Source organism: Myxocyprinus asiaticus, chromosome 44 (assembly GCF_019703515.2).
Source record: "Myxocyprinus asiaticus isolate MX2 ecotype Aquarium Trade chromosome 44, UBuf_Myxa_2, whole genome shotgun sequence".
Lineage (NCBI taxonomy): Eukaryota > Metazoa > Chordata > Actinopteri > Cypriniformes > Catostomidae > Myxocyprinus > Myxocyprinus asiaticus.
The window spans coordinates 22,278,593-22,284,497 of NC_059387.1; positions in this window are offsets into that span (position 1 = coordinate 22,278,593).

Below are 5,905 nucleotides of genomic sequence, written 5' to 3' on the forward strand. Positions count from 1 at the left end.
TGGTGACTATAATTGTGACTCTGCATTTGTTGAAATTTCTTGTGGAGTAATTGTATAACTAAAGATAAAGGATGGTACTCATTAAGCTCTTAGGAATGTAGAGGTCACTGGTTCTGACTGACAGACTTTGAGGGACTTTAACGGTCTTGCAAGGTCAGCATTTCTCTCAGGACAATACAAAGCTGCATTAAGGGCAATATATCGCCATCTACTGGAAAACTGTCTCTGGAAATCTTTTGCTGGGTTGATATCCTATCAAAGACAAGTTGACAGAGGGCTTGAATGTCAGACAGACCCCCGGGCTTGGGTCACTCTGAACCAGCTTCAAAGTTGGATACCAGGTACCATGGTGTGGAAAAGTACAACCTTGACCTAAAAAACAGCATTTCGTAAGTTTAACTGCCACTCAAGCTTTTGAGGTTCGCCTTTTCCGAGGGGGAACAGCAGGTGTGCTAATGGCATGTATGGCCTGGAAATGCAGAAGTCTTGCTCCTTGGGGCCCTGAATGTGTCATGGGAACAACCTGAAGCCTGTGGCAGCTCCTAACAACACATGAGTGCAACACAAAGTGAACAGACAGGGAAACAGAGGAGGCAAGGGAGATAGGAAGTGAACTAGAGAAGGACAGATAAAGAAAGCGGAAAGAGAGAGAGAGAGAGGGGCAAATTCTGAATGGCATTATGCTTGGTGGCTCAAGAGCTGCATGGGCTAAGACAGTAGAGTTAGGGAGCAGAGGAGGGGAAGCTGACAAGCTTTGCCACCCTATAACTCCACAGAGCAAGAAAACTAGACCATGGGCTTACACATAAACATTTCCCGTTGAGCTGAGTGAACAAAGTGATAGACTTACGCATGGGTAAATGTTAAAATGCACACCATTTTGAAAGTAGTGCCACAAAATGTCACCATTATACATGTTAACGTGACTAATGTTATAAAATTGCTTGCTAACTTTGTCTAATATATATATATATATATATATATATATATATATATATATATATATATATTACATACACACTGATCAGCCACAACATTAAAACCACCTGCCTAATATTGGATAGGTCCCCCATCTTGCAACTTACAGGACTTAAAGGATCATCTGCTAACGTCTTGGTGCCAGGTACCACAGGGCACCTTTAGAGGTCTTGTGGAGTCCATGCCTCAAGGGGTCAGAGCTGTTTTGGTGGCACGAGTGGGACCTACCTGATATAAGGCAGGTGGTTTTAATGTTGTGGCTGATCGGTGTATATGGCACCAAGACGTTAGCAGCAGATCCTTTAAGTCCTGTAAGTTGCGAGGTGGGGCCTCCATGGATCGGACTTGTTGGTCCAACACATCTCATGGATGCTCAATCGGATTGAGATCTGGGGAATTTGGAGGCCAAGTCAACACCTTGAACTCTTTTTCATGTTCCTCAAACCATTCCTGAACAATTTTTGCAGTGTGGCAGGGCGCATTATCCTGCTAAAAGGTCACTGCCATCAGGGAATACCGTTGCCAAGAAGGGGTGTACGTGGTCTGCAACAATCTTTAGGCAGGTGGTACGTATCAAAGTAACATCCACATGAATACCAGGACTCAAGGTTTCCCAGCAGAACATTGCCCAGTGCATCACACTGCCTCCACGGGCCTGCCTTCCTCCCATAGTGCATCCTGCTGCCATCTCTTCCCCAGGTAAATGACGCACATGCACCCGGCTGTCCACATGATCTAAAAGATTCATCAGACCAGGCCACCTTCTTCCATTGCTCCATGGTCCAGTTCTGATGCTCACGTGCCCATTGTAGGCGTTTTTGGCGGTGGACAGGGGTCAGCGGCTACGCAGCCCTATACGTAGCAAGCTGCAATGCACTGTGTGTTCTGACACCTTTCTATCATGGCCAGCAATAAGTTTTTCAGCACTTTGTGCTACAGTAGCTTTTCTATGGGATCGGACCAGACGGGCTAGCCTTTGCTCCCCACGAGCATCAATGAGCCAATGACCCTGTTGCTGGTTCACCAGTTGTCCTTCCTTGGACCACTTTTGGTAGGTACTAACCACTGCGTAACGGGAAGACCCCACAAGACCTGCCGTTTTGGAGACGCTCTAACCCAGTCGTCTAGCCATCACAATTTAACCCTTGTCAAAGTCGCTCAGATCCTTATGGCTGCCCATTTTTCCTGCTTCCAACACATGAAATTCAAGAACTGACTGTTCACTTGCTGCTTAATGTATCCCACCCCTTGACAGGTGCCATTGTAACCAGACAATCAATGTTATTCACTTCAACTGTCAGTGGTTTTAATGTTGTGGCTGATCAGTGTACATATACAGTGTGTGTACATATACAGTGTGTGTGTGTATATATATATATATATATATATATATATATATATATATATATATATATATACATATATATATATATACATACAGGTGCATCTCAATAAATTAGAATGTCGTGGAAAAGTTCATTTATTTCAGTAATTCAACTCAAATTGTGAAACTCGTGTATTAAATAAATTCAATGCACACAGACTGAAGTAGTTTAAGTCTTTGGTTCTTTTAATTGTGATGATTTTGGCTCACATTTAACAAAAACCCACCAATTCACTATCTCAAAAAATTAGAATATGGTGACATGCCAATCAGCTAATCAACTCAAAACACCTGCAAAGGTTTCCTGAGCCTTCAAAATGGTCTCTCAGTTTGGTTCACTAGGCTACACAATCATGGGGAAGACTGCTGATCTGACAGTTGTCCAGAAGACAATCACTGACACCCTTCACAAGGAGGGTAAGCCACAAACATTCATTGCCAAAGAAGCTGGCTGTTCACAGAGTGCTGTATCCAAGCATGTTAACAGAAAGTTGAGTGGAAGGAAAAAGTGTGGAAGAAAAAGATGCACAACCAACCGAGAGAACCGCAGCCTTATGATTGTCAAGCAAAACTGATTCAAGAATTTGGGTGAACTTCACAAGGAATGGACTGAGGCTGGGGTCAAGCCACCACACACAGACATGTCAAGGAATTTGGCTACAGTTGTCGTATTCCTCTTGTTAAGCCACTCCTGAACCACAGACAACGTCAGAGGCATCTTACCTGGGCTAAGGAGAAGAAGAACTGGACTGTTGCCCAGTGTTCCAAAGTCCTCTTTTCAGATGAGAGCAAGTTTTGTATTTCATTTGGAAACCAAGGTCCTAGAGTCTGGAGGAAGGGTGGAGAAGCTCATAGCCCAAGTTGCTTGAAGTCCAGTGTTAAGTTTCCACAGTCTGTGATGATTTGGGGTGCAATGTCATTTGCTGGTGTTGGTCCATTGTGTTTTTTGAAAACCAAAGTCACTGCACCTGTTTACCAAGAAATTTTGGAGCACTTCATGCTTCCTTCTGCTGACCAGCTTTTTAAAGATGCTGATTTCATTTTCCAGCAGGATTTGGCACCTGCCCACACTGCCAAAAGCACCAAAAGTTGGTTAAATGACCATGGTGTTGGTGTGCTTGACTGGCCAGCAAACTCACCAGACCTGAACCCCATAGAGAATCTATGGGGTATTGTCAAGAGGAAAATGAGAAACAAGAGACCAAAAAATGCAGATGAGCTGAAGGCCACTGTCAAAGAAACCTGGGCTTCCATACCACATCAGCAGTGCCACAAACTGATCACCTCCATGCCACGCCGAATTGAGGCAGTAATTAAAGCAAAAGGAGCCCCTACCAAGTATTGAGTACATATACAGTAAATGAACATACTTTCCAGAAGGCCAACAATTCACTAAAAATGTTTTTTTTATTGGTCTTATGATGTATTCTAATTTTTTGAGATAGTGAATTGGTGGGTTTTTGTTAAATGTGAGCCAAAATCATCACAATTAAAAGAACCAAAGACTTAAACTACTTCAGTCTGTGTGCACTGAATTTATTTAATACACGAGTTTCACAATTTGAGTTGAATTACTGAAATAAATGAACTTTTCCATGACATTCTAATTTATTGAGATGCACCTGTACATACATACATACATACATACACACCCAAACACAGAGCTCTGGAAAAAATTAAGAGACCACTGCAAAATTATCAGTTTCTCTGGATTTACTAATTATAGGTATATGTTTGAGTAAAATTAAATGTTTTTGTTTTATTCTATAAAGTACAGACAACATTTCTTCCAAATTCCAAATAAAAATATTGTCATTTAGAGCATTTATTTGCAGAAAATGACAACTGGTCAAAATAACAAAAAAGATGCAGTGTTTTCAGACCTTGAATAATGCAAAGAAAACAAGTTCATATTCATTTTTAAACAACACAATACCAATGCTTTAACTTAAGGAATATTTGGTGGAATAACCCTGATTTTCAATCACAGCTTTTATGCATCTTGGCATGCTCTCTACCAGTCTTTCACATTGCTGTTGGATGACTTTATGCCACTCCTGCTGCAAAAATTCAAGTAGCTTGGCTTTGTTTGATGGCTTGTGGCCATCCATCTTCCTCTTAATCACATTCCAGAGGTTATCAATGGGGTTCAGGTCTGGAGACTGGGCTGGCCATGACAGGGTCTTGATCCAGTGGTCCTCCATCCACACCTTGGTTGACCTGGCTGTGTGGCATGGAGCATTGTCCTGTTGGAAAAACTGTTGGGGAACATAGTCAGAGCAGAAGGAAGCAAGTATTCTTCCAGGATAACCTTGTACACGGCTCAATTCATGTGTCCTTCACAAAGACCCGATTCCAGCCTTGCTGAAGCACCCCCAGATCATCACTGAGCCAAATTTCAGTTTCTGCGATTAATCGTAATTCAATATTTTAATCGAATGACAGTGTTAGTTTTTACTTTTTACAATCAGTGCAACAGGTTGAAATTATTTTCTGTAGTAATTAACAGCACACCACAAATGCTGCTGTTTGAGTTGAACATGCTTTGAACCTGAACACTACTTTAAAAGGGTCTTGACATGAGGAATAAAATGTTCTTTTGCCATATCAGTAATCACTGTACTATAAAAACATACTGTAAGTTTCAGAACTCAAAACTTCTTCCTCACTGCAAAAAGAGCATTTTTTTAAACCAAGCTGCCAAAATGACTCTACTTCCTCCACATTGTGATGTCACACTGTGGTATACATTTGCATCTGATCGCCTCTACAACACCACATAAATGCCTATTTAGCGTTATTACTTCCATAGCTCCGCCCAGTAGCGGTGAACAGTGAGATGGGCAAGAAGAGAGCAGGTCAGGCACAATGAAAAAAAAAAAAAATATTTGTTGGTTTTGCGTAATTCAATTATGGACATCGGTTCCACATAATGAAAATGAGTTTCTTTATTATGAAATGAAAATGTAGGCTCTACTTAAATGTTTTGTTGCATAAACCCAAAGGAATTAAGTTAATTTCACTTAAATTAGATCTGTCCAAATCGCTCAATTTAACAGCTTGATGCTGGCTAGCAATAATAAACATTAGCATATTATAGATATCTTTTTGTTCAGTATGACATGTATGGTGCTGAGGGTCTATCGATCTTCCATCTGTATGCTGATGTTTCTTCAGCCTTTGCTTCATGACAAAAGTACTGTTTTAGTATATTCAATAGAGCTGCTTTCCATTTTTTTTTTTTCAGTGCAAGAGTAGAGAGCCAATCAAACAGTGGGTGTTTACTGTCAAGTCTTAAAGGAGAAGCAGCACCAAAACAGAGTGAATCTGACAAAGGGTCAGAATGAGGTTGGGAAATTATCCTGTTTTACAAATATATGACTGCTTTTTGTGCATAAAAAAGTGAACCTCAAAGAACATTTCAAATTCATTAAACTAGGCATGTCATGACCCCTTTATAGGATAGCAATCACAACTGGCAAATATTATGGCAAAAAATATTTTTGTTCTCAAAAATATACTCAAGAAAAAAACCATACATAA